Below are 16531 nucleotides of genomic sequence, written 5' to 3'. Positions count from 1 at the left end.
TATAGAGCCTCCTTTAGCCTAGGAAACACTGATGCTTCCTATAGAGCCTCCTTTAGCCTAGGAAACACTGATGCTTCCTTTAGCCTAGGAAACACTGATGCTTCCTGTAGAGCCTCCTTTAGCCTAGGAAACACTGATGCTTCCTATAGAGCCTCCTTTAGCCTAGGAAACACTGATGCTTCCTGTAGAGCCTCCTATAGCCTAGGAAACACTGATGCTTCCTATAGAGCCTCCTATAGCCTAGGAAACACTGATGCTTCCTATAGAGCCTCCTTTAGCCTAGGAAACACCGATGCTTCCTATAGAGCCTCCTTTAGCCTAGGAAACACTGATGCTTCCTTTAGCCTAGGAAACACTGATGCTTCCTGTAGAGCCTCCTTTAGCCTAGGAAACACTGATGCTTCCTATAGAGCCTCCTTTAGCCTAGGAAACACTGATGCTTCCTATAGAGCCTCCTTTAGCCTAGGAAACACTGATGCTTCCTATACAGCCTCCTTTAGCCTAGGAAACACTGATGCTTCCTATAGAGCCTCCTTTAGCCTAGGAAACACTGATGCTTCCTATAGAGCCTCCTTTAGCCTAGGAAACACTGATGCTTCCTGTAGAGCCTCCTTTAGCCTAGGAAACACCGATGCTTCCTATAGAGCCTCCTTTAGCCTAGGAAACACTGATGCTTCCTTTAGCCTAGGAAACACTGATGCTTCCTGTAGAGCCTCCTTTAGCCTAGGAAACACTGATGCTTCCTATAGAGCCTCCTTTAGCCTAGGAAACACTGATGCTTCCTATAGAGCCTCCTTTAGCCTAGGAAACACTGATGCTTCCTATACAGCCTCCTTTAGCCTAGGAAACACTGATGCTTCCTATAGAGCCTCCTTTAGCCTAGGAAACACTGATGCTTCCTGTAGAGTCTCCTTTAGCCTAGGAAACACTGATGCTTCCTATAGAGCCTCCTTTAGCCTAGGAAACACTGATGCTTCCTGTAGAGCCTCCTTTAGCCTAGGAAACACTGATGCTTCCTATAGAGCCTCCTTTAGCCTAGGAAACACTGATGCTTCCTTTAGCCTAGGAAACACTGATGCTTCCTGTAGAGCCTCCTTTAGCCTAGGAAACACTGATGCTTCCTATAGAGCCTCCTTTAGCCTAGGAAACACTGATGCTTCCTATAGAGCCTCCTTTAGCCTAGGAAACACTGATGCTTCCTATAGAGCCTCCTTTAGCCTAGGAAACACTGATGCTTCCTTTAGAGCCTCCTTTAGCCTAGGAAACACTGATGCTTCCTTTAGCCTAGGAAACACTCATGCTTCCTTTAGAGCCTCCTTTAGCCTAGGAAACACTGATGCTTCCTTTAGCCTAGGAAACACTCATGCTTCCTTTAGAGCCTCCTTTAGCCTAGGAAACACTGATGCTTCCTTTAGCCTAGGAAACACTGATGCTTCCTTTAGAGCAGGGGTGTCAAACTCATTTGAGCTCAGGGGCCACATGGAGGAAAATCTATTCCCAAGCGGGCCGGACCAGTAAAATCATGGTATATAACTTAAAAACAACATGTTCATATTGCTTTCTTTGTTTTAATAGTGTCCAAAATAGTACAAACACATCATCACTATAAATCATAAAACACTGTTAACAAAACTCTGAGGACAAAGATCACACAATGCCTCGGTATTTCCCAGAACCAGAACAGTATCAGACCACAGAACTACATCAGGGGGTCATTCCTCAGGCAGCAATGTAGATAAAAACAATAAAATCCTGTTGCATCCAACAAGTGCAAGAACCAGTCACAAATCAAGAATAGGTTAAATATACAAATAAAATAAAATAAATTAAATTAAAAACAATACACATCAACAGAAATACATATAAACACAAAGCTGGAGCCTGAGGACAGTGTGTCCAAAATAGTGCAAACAACAATACTATTGATCATAAATCCCTTCAAGTTTTTTGAAAATTCTGACAACAAAGAACACACAAACACAGTGATTCACAGAACTGTGTCATAGATCACAGAACTATATGAAGGTGTCTCATGCAGCACTTTGAGTGGGATTACATTGATTATTTGACTCCCGATACCTGCATCTTTTAGCTTTTACCATCAATATCAGGCGTCACATTCTGAGTGACAGACAACTTCAGCATGTGATTCAAGTGACTGTGTGTGAGCCTTGAGCACAGCTTTGTTTTATTAATGCTCATTACAGAGAAAACCTGCTCACAAAGATACGTGCTTCCAAACATGGACCACAGCTTTGTCAAGTTGGGGAACCTGGCCAGAGTCCACTCTGACCCGGTCCAGGGCGCCGAAAATATCAGCGGCTGTCGTTGTATCTGACATTGGCACCATCTCCACAACTCTTCGGTGACGATCAATGTATCGTCTACTCCGCGGATGAAAATGGCCAGTTGCGCAACATCTGTAATGTTCGTGCTTTCATCGATTGCAACTGAAAATGCAATAAAGGCGTTTACTTTGTTCTTTAACTGGCTGTCCAAATCCACGGAAAGATCGGGAAATCCTGTCTGCAATGGTGTTTCTTGTCAGGCTGATATTTGCAAAAGTCTGTGTCTTTTCAGGGCTCAAGACCTCCGCTGCCTTCACCATGCACGTTTTAATGTATTCACCCTCACTCAATGGTTTTGAAGCAACTGTGATTTCGTTAGCAATGATGTAGCTAGCTTCCACCGCAGCGTCACTGACGTCTCGGCTGTGAGTAAAAACACACTGCTGTTTCTTCAGACCTGACAACAGTTCATCCACCTTCTCTTTTCTCCGCTGTCCTGGGAAGTTGTCATATTTGTCGGCATGAAGACTCACGTAGTGGCGACGAAGGTTGTATTCTTTCAGCACTGCAACATGCAGTGAAAACACCAAACATACTGCTTTCCAGTCACTTCTGTCAAAAAAATAGGAGGATGACCATTTTTCTTGGAACTCTGCACTCTGTGTCCACTTTAATCTTTTTTGACAGTGACTTATTGGGACAAGGAGGGTGACAAAGCATATAATGCGAAAAGTAGAAGCCGTAATAATTAGGGCGGGCAAAACACAAAGTAGCTCATCCTGATTGGCTGCGCTTGCTTTACCTTGCTTTACCTTGCTTGCTTGCTCTGCCCCGGAATAAACCAGGGGTGTTTCCTTAATACAATTGCTAGTGCACCACCCAGTGGACGCAATTAGAACAGCAGTTTATTGAAAAATTGCAGCTCATTTTTATACTTCACATAAACATCTCGCGGGCCGGATCAAACCCGCTTGCGGGCCGGATCTGGCCCGCGGGCCGTACGTTTGACACCCCTGCTTTAGAGCCTCCTTTAGCCTAGGAAACACTGATGCTTCCTATAGAGCCTCCTTTAGCCTAGGAAACACTGATGCTTCCTTTAGAGCCTCCTTTAGCCTAGGAAACACTGATGCTTCCTTTAGCCTAGGAAACACTGATGCTTCCTTTAGAGCCTCCTTTAGCCTAGGAAACACTGATGCTTCCTTTAGCCTAGGAAACACTGATGCTTCCTTTAGAGCCTCCTTTAGCCTAGGAAACACTGATGCTTCCTTTAGCCTAGGAAACACTGATGCTTCCTTTAGAGCCTCCTTTAGCCTAGGAAACACTGATGCTTCCTGTAGAGCCTCCTTTAGCCTAGGAAACGCTGATGCTTCCTTTAGAGCCTCCTTTAGCCTAGGAAACACTGATGCTTCCTGTAGAGCCTCCTTTAGCCTAGGAAACGCTGATGCTTCCTTTAGCCTAGGAAACACTGATGCTTCCTTTAGAGCCTCCTTTAGCCCAGGAAACACTGATGCTTCCTTTAGCCTAGGAAACACTGATGCTTCCTTTAGAGCCTCCTTTAGCCTAGGAAACACTGATGCTTCCTATAGAGCCTCCTTTAGCCTAGGAAACACTGATGCTTCCTTTAGAGCCTCCTTTAGCCTAGGAAACACTGATGCTTCCTATAGAGCCTCCTTTAGCCTAGGAAACACTGATGCTTCCTTTAGCCTAGGAAACACTGATGCTTCCTTTAGCCTAGGAAACACTGATGCTTCCTATAGAGCCTCCTTTAGCCTAGGATAGCATTGATGCATCTTTTATCAAAGGAGATCAGCTCCTGCTGCCCCACAATTCCTTGTGGCGACAACATTTAAAGGGACCTGCTCATCAGAGCTTTTACGGAAATTGACGATGGCAGAAAAAGGAGCAAATCATGTACGTTTCCAACTTTAAATCATCTCAAATCCAAACGTGATTTTTGTAGTCCACTTTCAGAAACGTGTGGTCGGAAACGGCTGGTCTTTGTCCAGGAGTCGCTTTACAGCCTAAGTTGACACGAGAAGGCAAAACTGAGCCAAAGTATGTATTATCTGGTGAAGGCCGTTAAAATGAATACATCACAGCATGTGAAACTACTCTAGTTATACATGTCCTGGTGCCAAGACCAAGGTGGCCCAGAGTTCACTTCATATCCCCCTCCGAGGCTTATGAGCCCTGGAAGTCCAAACCACAAATATGACATAGTAACAGATCAAGTCATTCATTGTGTTACACCGTTCGTTTGCAGCAATACATCAAAGCTATAGAGTATGGGAGGCAAAAACCTGCCGGCAGAACTTTATCCCAAAAACATGCATATCATCAATTATGCAGGAAAAACTGTCCCAGGCCGTCTGCCCAGGTGACCACCTCCTGCACTCCAGCACAGTGTGATGTACAGGAATGTTGGTTCATCAAACAGGCTCTTATGGAAAACCCCAGAAAATCAAATCAAACAGAATCCACAGTTGGGCTGGTGGACCCAGCGGACCTCCCTGTGGATCTTCCCCTGCCCGACCCCCGACATCCCTGAAAACTGAAACAGAATAAAGCAGCTGAGGTTCCCATGTATTTGTTCGATGGCAGGCATAACTCTCCAAGAAGACAATATAGTGGGTGAACATGTGATCATCAAAACACACATGTATCAAAGTTTCATGCTATAATAAAGTGACTACTATAGTGATATCGTCCATCGACACTAAAGACTACAAGAAAATAATAATAGGTATAAAGTATGTGTGAAGGAGTGTCGGAGTATTCCCGCTGTTAGCATGTTAACACAACATTTTAACGGCCTTTAAAACACATGCCTAACAGCTCAATTTACACTAACCAACATATACACCGGGTTCAGAGCTGCCATGAGCATGCCAAACCTGTAGGGGGCAGTGTATTGGGACACATGAAGCCATGATGGCCAGTCAGAATCCTGGGAAAAAATACCACGTCACAAATTGTGATGTAAATATCCACCTTCCCCCCTTTATATGCAAACAGAGACATGGATTTGATCCAAATCTCCACAGTGGCCAGAGCTTTCAGGAATCGTTTGTGGTGAGTCTCCCAAGCACAGAGAAACATCACCGTTTGTTCAGATACCCAGGTACGTGTAAACGTGGCCTTTAGCCGTGTTTCCACCGCACAAAATGTGCAGGAGCGGTATGGCAAAGCGTAACCGGAGCCAAAGCCGGAGCCCGTTTCCACTGCAGAAAGGAGGTTCAAAAGAAAGTAACGTCTGTGTTGGTCCTTGGTCCTAGCCTTGGGTGCGGAGACCGGCCTCCGCACCCGAGGCTGCTCCGAGCAGTGCAAGGAATTAATCCATTAAAACAATCTCAATGGAGACCTGATCGATAACTTGTCCATTGTGTTGTATTTTACATATGGGTTTATATTGTATTATTCAAATGATTAAAATAGTTATCCTTGAAGAAGGACAGAAGCTTTTTTCCTAGTGGGGTATCTCCTTAAGGACCAACATCTGATTTAGAGTTTGAGACGTGGAATTGCCTCACCGATGAAACTTGCTGATTATGTCACACTTCTACATTTCAACCAAACCAAGAGAAGCTGAAGATGAAGCCAGCGAGACGTCTGATGTGGTTGTTGTGTCAAACAGCGACAGTGAAACCAGAACAGCTGAAGTAGGAGCCGTCAGAGAGTTAGATGAAGTCCAGTCAGTAATAGAGCTCTTTGTTGATTCTGAAAACACCTTTGGGTCCTTTCATGATGTGCACGTTGATCTATGGAGCTTTTCTTTAGCCCACTGTGTGACAACTCACAATACATCATGCGAACACTTGACAGGATCTGATGACCGCTTTTTCTGATGATGACGACTTCCAGACAACACTGAAGAGGCAGGAAGCGGATCCGGGGTCATGAGGGACGTTCTCAGCTGCTTCTGGCATGATTTCTTTTACGAACGCTGCACATTTGGCACAGCAATGAAAGTTCCCTTCATTCAACAGGATTGTCCTGCTGAAACGTGGAAAGCAATTGGCAGAATCCTTTTACAAGGTTACCATGAGTGTCAGTACCTACCAAACAAACTTGCACCCCCTTGCTTGAACAAGTGCTTTATAGCCGTGTGTACTGTCACCTGAAAGGGAATTTTCTGCAGTTTGCAAGCAGGGAAGAACGTGACATCTTGATGCAAGCAATGCATGTGTGATTCATTTGATTAAACTGATTAATTTTAGCTTTCAGCATGACTGTGTTTTCCTGAGTGGTTTGGAGTGCATAATATTTGATATTTCTGCTTAAATTATTTACGGGTCTGTCACATTTTCAATATGCCCCCCCCCCCCCCCCCCCATGTTAAACTCATTCCTACGCCCTTGGATTTCTCATATTTCAGCATTATAATGACTGTGCTTCATAATAGTGACCACTCTATGTTGATTTCTGATATTGTCATCTATGTTTTAGAGAGTCCTTGAGCAAGAGGTGGCTGCAATGGAACTCCAGTTTATCTTGATGCTCAATTCAGCCTCACATAATGATTAATGACAAGAATGAATATCATCAGCTATCGTACCACTGTTGAAGTCTCTGGCCAGTGTGGGAGAGGCAGCAACTCCACTGTGAACCTTCCTCCACTGAGAGACTTCCTCCACTGTGAACCTTCCTCCACTGAGAGACTTCCTCCACTGAGAGACTTCCTCCACTGTGAACCTTCCTCCACTGAGAGACTTCCTCCACTGTGAACCTTCCTCCACTGTGAACCTTCCTCCACTGAGAGACTTCCTCCACTGAGAGACTTCCTCCACTGTGAACCTTCCTCCACTGAGAGACTTCCTCCACTGAGAGACTTCCTCCACTGTGAACCTTCCTCCACTGAGAGACTTCCTCCACTGTGAACCTTCCTCCACTGTGAACCTTCCTCCACTGAGAGACTTCCTCCACTAAGAGACTTCCTCCACTGTGAACCTTCCTCCACTGAGAGACTTCCTCCACTGTGAACCTTCCTCCACTGAGAGACTTCCTCCACTGAGAGACTTCCTCCACTGTGAACCTTCCTCCACTGAGAGACTTCCTCCACTGTGAACCTTCCTCCACTGAGAGACTTCCTCCACTGTGAATCTTCCTCCACTGTGAACCTTCCTCCACTGAGAGACTTCCTCCACTGTGAACCTTCCTCCACTGAGAGGCTTCCTCCACTGTGAACCTTCCTCCACTGAGAGACTTCCTCCACTGTGAACCTTCCTCCACTGTGAACCTTCCTCCACTGTGAACCTTCCTCCACTGAGAGACTTCCTCCACTGAGAGACTTCCTCCACTGAGAGACTTCCTCCACTGTGAACCTTCCTCCACTGTGAACCTTCCTCCACTGAGAGGTTTCCTCCACTGAGAGACTTCCTCCACTGTGAACCTTCCTCCACTGAGAGACTTCCTCCACTGTGAACCTTCCTCCACTGTGAACCTTCCTCCACTGAGAGGTTTCCTCCACTGAGAGACGTCCTCCACTGTGAGGCTTCCTCCACTGAGAACCTATTATGTGCACAGTGCATACAGGGATTATATAAACTATCATTGCAATGCAATCGAGTTAGAACACAAATGCTAATAAGACGAGGCGTGGAGGACGTGTTATAACATTGTTATTGCACAGGGTGGTGATGAATTGTCCGGTTGTGGGTGTTTGGTCTGCTGGGAGCCGCTCGGTTCAACAGGCTGACTGCAGCAGGAAGGAAGGACCTGCGGTGTCTCTCCTGGTGTAGACCTTCATCAGAACGTCTGAACTACTTACAGGAAGCGTCATTAACTTGGGCTCTCTGTTGGATGAGGATAAACTGACAAACAACCAATTACATGACCACAATTCATAGCAGACACTCAATATATGTTCCACTCGGGACTTAAAAACTCAAAATCTTTCATCTTTAACTGGATCTCACTCCTCTTAGCGTCATCGTTTCATTTGTAGGTGAAGTCATGCAATAGAAACATGATTGTATTGATCATTGTTGTGCAACAACTTGTATAAATGCAGTGTTGTCGTGGTTCAGCACACACACACACACACACACACACACACACACACACACACACACACACACTCATACAGTTATTTGCTTAATTATTTGTTTATACTGAAGTTATATTTCTTCTATTTTACCTATTGCTTGTTTTTTGTAACCCTGCATGCCCCTGTGTTTCCATATTGCTGCTGCTGGAATTGTGAATTTCTCTTGGAGATCATTTAAAGTATCTATCATCATCATCATCATCATCATCATCATTTCATTGATCATGTACCATGAGTGTTAAAGTCTGTTACAGTCAAGCAAAACCAGAGCAGATGGAGACAAAGGCTCCATTTAGCACAAACAGATGGAAACAGTGCCATTCCAGGTCTGCAAAGAATAAACCAACTTCTGATCAATGTTTGTAAGTCTGACCCTGTGAACTTCAGAATAAGAGGGGGGCCAGCCGACGCTCCAACAGAGCAACAGGAGGGGAAAGGAAGCCATGCATGGCTCCGCAGTGAGAGCCACCTCAGCATGCAATAGTCCCCAATGCCAAGTACTGCTGGCACCATCTGCTCTGGGCATCAGTGAGGAGGAGTGACCTCCTTCCTGCCCGGAGCTCCTCCTCTCACCACTCAGCTCCTTTCCTAAGGTCGGAGGGCATCGTTCTGCTCACAACCCAGGTTTCCAGCTTGAACTCAGACAGTTAGTCGTCTTTGTGTTGACCTCAGTCCCTCAAGTGAAGATGAACAGCCACAGCACACATGACTCTGACCAGCTCCCATAGTGCATTGCACGGCTGTTTCAGAGGTTTCTGCTGCCTTTAAATCAGAATGACAGCCTCTAACTGTACTACATTCAACAGTGAAATCATATTTTAGCTCTTGAAAATCCACAGACCTACTCTTGCTGGCTAAGTTTGAGTTCTTCAGACTGTTTCAGTGAAAACCTGACTGAGCTCTGTAAATCATCACAAGACATTGATGTCTGACACAGATCTCAAAACTAAATATTGATAAAAGACTATCAATGACATTAAAGTACAGAAAGTACATTCATTTGGGAAAAAAAGAGTTTATTATGGCCTGTACCTGACACTTTTGTTTCCTTCCACACATTTCTATGTTTTATGATCACTGTGCTTTGAATAGAACTAAAAGGTGAGACGAAGTTCCAAAAGGTTTCTCCTTCACCTTATTGCCAGAGGCTGGACTCCACCTCTGAACATGTTAGCATTCAATATGTTCCGTCCCGAGAGGCCAGATCCAGATCCTCTCTTTTGATGTTTGTCCGTGAGGTGTTTTCATCTGCTTTTGGTCTGACCCGTCACCTCGGACCTGTTTGCCTTGGCAGACCCTACTGGGGGCATAAAGCCCGCGACAACAGAGCTCCGAGGATCATTCGGGGGCTCAAACTGCCACTTTGTTTTGAATGGATTTACATTTTTTAAACCTTCGCAATAGACTCAAGACTCTGACCCACAAAGTCTGGTGGAGGCTGATGGATGGAGGTGCTGCTGCTCAGCTTATTGGCCTGCAGTCGAATCGCCATGCGGGAATACTCCTGAAGACGTGGGTGGAGAGAAACCTCCTGAGGATGTACGTGGTGGGGAGGAGGTCCCGGATCCAGAGGACCCCTTCCCAGATGTATGATCTACCCTGGCCTCAGGAACTGCTCTGGACCACTACTAAAGGTGGGGGTGGCCACAGACCTGTTGACCTTTACTCCCAAACAGGGAAAACTTTGTATCACTGGTGTGTAAAGGTGATGAACTGCCGAGACCTGGACGGGAGGATGGACTGTGTGTGGAGGGGGGGATGGACCCTGGGCTCCGGTTGAGGACCTTCATGGAGGGTCCTCTATAAACTCCCTCCAAAAAGAGAACTGGGGGTCTACAGTGGAGGGTCCTCTATAAACTCCCTCCAAAAAGAGAACTGGGGGTCTACAGTGGAGGGTCCTCTATAAACTCCCTCCAAAAAGAGAACTGGGGGTCTACAGTGGAGGGTCCTCTATAAACTCCCTCCAAAAAGAGAACTGGGGGTCTACAGTGGAGGATCCTCTATAAACTCCCTCCAAAAAGAGAACTGGGGGTCTACAGTGGAGGGTCCTCTATAAACTTCCTCCAAAAAGAGAACTGGGGGTCTACAGTGGAGGGTCCTCTATAAACTCCCTCCAAAAAGAGAACTGGGGGTCTACAGTGGAGGGTCCTCTATAAACTCCCTCCAAAAAGAGAACTGGGGGTCTACAGTAGAGGGTCCTCTATAAACTCCCTCCAAAAAGAGAACTGGGGGTCTACAGTGGAGGGTCCTCTATAAACTCCCTCCAAAAAGAGAACTGGGGGTCTACAGTGGAGGGTCCTCTATAAACTCCCTCCAAAAAGAGAACTGGGGGTCTACAGTGGAGGATCCTCTATAAACTCCTTCCAAAAAGAGAACTGGGGGTCTACAGTGGAGGATCCTCTATAAACTCCCTCCAAAAAGAGAACTGGGGGTCTACAGTGGAGGGTCCTCTATAAACTTCCTCCAAAAAGAGAACTGGGGGTCTACAGTGGAGGGTCCTCTATAAACTCCCTCCAAAAAGAGAACTGGGGGTCTACAGTGGAGGGTCCTCTATAAACTCCCTCCAAAAAGAGAACTGGGGGTCTACAGTAGAGGGTCCTCTATAAACTCCCTCCAAAAAGAGAACTGGGGGTCTACAGTGGAGGGTCCTCTATAAACTCCCTCCAAAAAGAGAACTGGGGGTCTACAGTGGAGGGTCCTCTATAAACTCCCTCCAAAAAGAGAACTGGGGGTCTACAGTGGAGGATCCTCTATAAACTCCTTCCAAAAAGAGAACTGGGGGTCTACAGTGGAGGATCCTCTATAAACTCCCTCCAAAAAGAGAACTGGGGGTCTACAGTGGAGGGTCCTCTATAAACTCCCTCCAAAAAGAGAACTGGGGGTCTACAGTGGAACAGACTAGGAAGAGACTCTTGTTCACTGTTTTTTGAAATGTCACAGACTCACAGCTTTGTTCACTGTTTTACAAATGTTATTCTCTGTTTTGGATGAAACCTGGTCTGATGGGGTTTTTATCTTTGGGGCGGGGTACAGAAAGAGGGAGGCCCAGAAGTACCTCCTGCTGGATCTTATACTGGGTGAAGCAAAGCTGGCACTGTATCTGAGCAGGAAGCACAAGGCTCAGCAGGGGGTGGACCAGGATCTGCTCAGTATGTTCTTGTCTCTGGTCAGGGCCCGGGTCTGGGTTGATCTGAATCTTTTTAAGGACATGAAGGACCTGCTCAGTTTTACTGAGAGGTGGTGTTATAAGAACACCATCTGCTCTGTGGTGGAGGAACGACTGGAGTTCAGCTCTTTATTTGGCAGGAAATAGATGTTTTGTTGTTTTATACTGTGAACTGTTTTTATACTGTGAACAAAAGGAATGTTTTCCCACTGATAAAGGTTGGCTTAAAAATCTCAGCCTCTCTCTCTACCTCTCTGCCCTCTCTGCCCTCTCTCTACCTCTCTACCTCTCTGCCTCTCAGCCTCTCTCTCTATCTACCTCTCAGCCTCTCTCTCTATCTACCTCTCAGCCTCTCTCTCTGCCTCTCAGCCTCTCTCTCTCTACCTCTCAGCCTCTCTCTCTGCCTCTCTCTCTCTCAGCCTCTCTCTCTACCTCTCAGCTTCTCTCTCTCTCTCTGCCTCTCTCTCCCTACCTCTCAGCTTCTCTCTCTCTCTGCCTCTCAGCTTCTCTCTCTCTCTCTGCCTCTCTCTCCCTACCTCTCAGCTTCTCTCTCTCTCTGCCTCTCAGCTTCTCTCTCTCTCTCTGCCTCTCAGCTTCTCTCTCTGCCTCTCTCTCTCTCTCTCTACCTCTCAGCTTCTCTCTCTCTCTCTGCCTCTCAGCTTCTCTCTCTGCCTCTCTCTCTCTCTCTGCCTCTCAGCCCCTCTCTCTGCCTCTCTCTCTCTCTCTACCTCTCAGCTTCTCTCTCTCTGCCTCTCAGCCTCTCTCTCTCTACCTCTCAGCCTCTCTCTCTGCCTCTCTCTCTCTCAGCCTCTCTCTCTACCTCTCAGCTTCTCTCTCTCTCTCAGCCTCTCTCTCTCTACCTCTCAGCCTCTCTCTCAGCCTCTCTCTCTCAGCCTCTCTCTCTCTCAGCCTCTCTCTCTACCTCTCAGCTTCTCTCTCTCTCTGCCTCTCTCTCCCTACCTCTCAGCCTCTCTCTCTCTCTGCCTCTCAGCCTCTCTCTCTACCTCTCAGCCTCTCTCTCTCTGCCTCTCTGCCTCTCTCTCTCTCTGCCTCTCTGCCTCTCTCTCTCTGCCTCTCAGCTTCTCTCTCTCTCTGCCTCTCAGCCTCTCTCTCTCTCTACCTCTCAGCTTCTCTCTCTCTGCCTCTCAGCCTCTCTCTCTACCTCTCTGCCTCTCTCTCTCTGCCTCTCAGCCTCTCTCTCTCTCTACCTCTAAGCTTCTCTCTCTCTCTCTGCCTCTCTCTCTACCTCTCTGCCTCTCTCTCTCTACCTCTCAGCCTCTCTCTCTCTCTCAGCCTCTCTCTCTACCTCTCAGCTTCTCTCTCTCTCCCTACCTCTCAGCCTCTCTCTCTCTCTCTGCCTCTCTCTCTCTGCCTCTCAGCTTCTCTCTCTACCTCTCAGCCTCTCTCTCTCTCTGCCTCCCAGCCTCTCTCTCTCTCTCTGCCTCTCTCTCTCTACCTCTCAGCCTCTCTCTCTCTCAGCCTCTCTCTCTACCTCTCAGCCTCTCTCTCTCTGCCTCTCTCTCTCTACCTCTCAGCCTCTCTCTCTCTCTACCTCTCAGCTTCTCTCTCTCTACCTCTCAGCCTCTCTCTCTCTCTCTCAGCCTCTCTCTCTACCTCTCAGCCTCTCTCTCTCTCTCTCAGCCTCTCTCTCTACCTCTCAGCTTCTCTCTCTCTGCCTCTCATCCTCTCTCTCTACCTCTCTGCCTCTCAGCCTCTCTCTCGCTCTACCTCTAAGCTTCTCTCTCTCTCTCTGCCTCTCTCTCTACCTCTCTGCCTCTCTCTCTCTACCTCTCAGCCTCTCTCTCTCTCTCAGCCTCTCTCTCTACCTCTCAGCTTCTCTCTCTCTCCCTACCTCTCAGCCTCTCTCTCTCTCTCTGCCTCTCTCTCTCTGCCTCTCAGCTTCTCTCTCTCTCTGCCTCTCAGCTTCTCTCTCTCTCTGCCTCTCAGCCTCTCTCTCTCTCTACCTCTCAGCTTCTCTCTCTACCTCTCAGCCTCTCTCTCTCTCTACCTCTCAGCCTCTCTCTCTCTCTGCCTCTCTCTCTCTACCTCTCAGCCTCTCTCTCTCTCAGCCTCTCTCTCTACCTCTCAGCCTCTCTCTCTCTCTCAGCCTCTCTCTCTACCTCTCAGCTTCTCTCTCTCTCTCTGCCTCTCTCTCCCTACCTCTCAGCCTCTCTCTCTCTCTCTCTGCCTTTCTCTCTACCTCTCAGCCTCTCTCTCTCTCTCAGCCTCTCTCTCTACCTCTCAGCTTCTCTCTCTCTCTCTGCCTCTCTCTCCCTACCTCTCAGTCTCTCTCTCTCTCTCTGCCTCTCAGCCTCTCTCTCTCTACCTCTCAGCCTCTCTCTCTCTACCTCTCAGCCTCTCTCTCTACCTCTCAGCTTCTCTCTCTCTACCTCTCAGCCTCTCTCTCTCTCAGCCTCTCTCTCTACCTCTCAGCCTCTCTCTCTACCTCTCAGCTTCTCTCTCTCTCTCTGCCTCTCTCTCTCTGCCTCTCAGCCTCTCTCTCTCTCTGCCTCTCTCTCTCTCTCTGCCTCTCTCTCTCTGCCTCTCAGCTTCTCTCTCTCTCTGCCTCTCAGCCTCTCTCTCTCTTTACCTCTCAGCTTCTCTCTCTACCTCTCAGCCCCTCTCTCTCTCTGCCTCTCTCTCTCTCTCTCTGCCTCTCTCTCTCTCTCTCTGCCTCTCAGCCCCTCTCTCTCTCTGCCTCTCTCTCTCTCTCTGCCTCTCAGCCTCTCTCTCTCTCTGCCTCTCTCTCTCTCTCTGCCTCTCTCTCTCTGCCTCTCAGCTTCTCTCTCTCTCTGCCTCTCAGCTTCTCTCTCTCTCTCTGCCTCTCTCTCTCTGCCTCTCAGCTTCTCTCTCTCTCTGCCTCTCAGCTTCTCTCTCTCTCTCAGCCTCTCTCTCTACCTCTCAGCTTCTCTCTCTCTCCCTACCTCTCAGCCTCTCTCTCTCTCTCTGCCTCTCTCTCTCTGCCTCTCAGCTTCTCTCTCTCTCTGCCTCTCAGCTTCTCTCTCTCTCTGCCTCTCAGCCTCTCTCTCTCTCTACCTCTCAGCTTCTCTCTCTACCTCTCAGCCTCTCTCTCTCTCTGCCTCTCAGCCTCTCTCTCTCTCTCTGCCTCTCTCTCTCTACCTCTCAGCCTCTCTCTCTCTCAGCCTCTCTCTCTACCTCTCAGCCTCTCTCTCTCTCTCAGCCTCTCTCTCTACCTCTCAGCTTCTCTCTCTCTCTCTGCCTCTCTCTCCCTACCTCTCAGCCTCTCTCTCTCTCTCTCTGCCTTTCTCTCTACCTCTCAGCCTCTCTCTCTCTCTCAGCCTCTCTCTCTACCTCTCAGCTTCTCTCTCTCTCTCTGCCTCTCTCTCCCTACCTCTCAGTCTCTCTCTCTCTCTCTGCCTCTCAGCCTCTCTCTCTCTACCTCTCAGCCTCTCTCTCTCTACCTCTCAGCCTCTCTCTCTACCTCTCAGCTTCTCTCTCTCTACCTCTCAGCCTCTCTCTCTCTCAGCCTCTCTCTCTACCTCTCAGCCTCTCTCTCTACCTCTCAGCTTCTCTCTCTCTCTCTGCCTCTCTCTCTCTGCCTCTCAGCCTCTCTCTCTCTCTGCCTCTCTCTCTCTCTCTGCCTCTCTCTCTCTGCCTCTCAGCTTCTCTCTCTCTCTGCCTCTCAGCCTCTCTCTCTCTTTACCTCTCAGCTTCTCTCTCTACCTCTCAGCCCCTCTCTCTCTCTGCCTCTCTCTCTCTCTCTCTGCCTCTCTCTCTCTCTCTCTGCCTCTCAGCCCCTCTCTCTCTCTGCCTCTCTCTCTCTCTCTGCCTCTCAGCCTCTCTCTCTCTCTGCCTCTCTCTCTCTCTCTGCCTCTCTCTCTCTGCCTCTCAGCTTCTCTCTCTCTCTGCCTCTCAGCTTCTCTCTCTCTCTCTGCCTCTCTCTCTCTCTCTCTACCTCTCAGCTTCTCTCTCTCTGCCTCTCAGCTTCTCTCTCTCTCTCTCAGCCTCTCTCTCTACCTCTCAGCTTCTCTCTCTCTCTCTGCCTCTCTCTCTCTACCTCTCTGCCTCTCTCTCTCTGCCTCTCAGCCTCTCTCTCTCTCTACCTCTAAGCTTCTCTCTCTCTCTCTCTGCCTCTCTCTCTACCTCTCTGCCTCTCTCTCTCTACCTCTCAGCCTCTCTCTCTCTCTCAGCCTCTCTCTCTACCTCTCAGCTTCTCTCTCTCTCTCTGCCTCTCTCTCCCTACCTCTCAGCCTCTCTCTCTCTGCCTCTCAGCCTCTCTCTCTCTCTCTCTGCCTCTCAGCTTCTCTCTCTCTCTGCCTCTCAGCTTCTCTCTCTCTCTGCCTCTCAGCTTCTCTCTCTCTCTGCCTCTCAGCTTCTCTCTCTCTCTGCCTCTCTCTCTCTGCCTCTCAGCTTCTCTCTCTCTCTGCCTCTCAGCTTCTCTCTCTCTCTGCCTCTCAGCCTCTCTCTCTCTTTACCTCTCAGCTTCTCTCTCTACCTCTCAGCCTCTCTCTCTCTCTGCCTCTCAGCCTCTCTCTCTCTCTCTGCCTCTCTCTCTCTACCTCTCAACCTCTCTCTCTCTCAGCCTCTCTCTCTACCTCTCAGCCTCTCTCTCTCTCTCAGCCTCTCTCTCTACCTCTCAGCTTCTCTCTCTCTCTCTGCCTCTCTCTCCCTACCTCTCAGCCTCTCTCTCTCTCTGCCTCTCTCTCTACCTCTCAGCCTCTCTCTCTCTCTCAGCCTCTCTCTCTACCTCTCAGCTTCTCTCTCTCTCTCTGCCTCTCTCTCCCTACCTCTCAGCCTCTCTCTCTCTCTCTGCCTCTCTCTCTCTGCCTCTCAGCTTCTCTCTCTCTCTGCCTCTCAGCTTCTCTCTCTCTCTGCCTCTCTCTCTCTCTCTCTGCCTCTCAGCTTCTCTCTCTCTCTGCCTCTCAGCTTCTCTCTTTCTCTGCCTCTCAGCTTCTCTCTCTCTCTGCCTCTCAGCTTCTCTCTCTCTCTGCCTCTCAGCCTCTCTCTCTACCTCTCAGCTTCTCTCTCTCTCTCTGCCTCTCAGCCTCTCTCTCTACCTCTCAGCTTCTC

This window comes from Blennius ocellaris (genome assembly GCF_963422515.1).
Source record: "Blennius ocellaris genome assembly, chromosome: 10".
Classification (NCBI taxonomy): domain Eukaryota; kingdom Metazoa; phylum Chordata; class Actinopteri; order Blenniiformes; family Blenniidae; genus Blennius; species Blennius ocellaris.
This window is presented reverse-complemented; position numbering follows the sequence as displayed.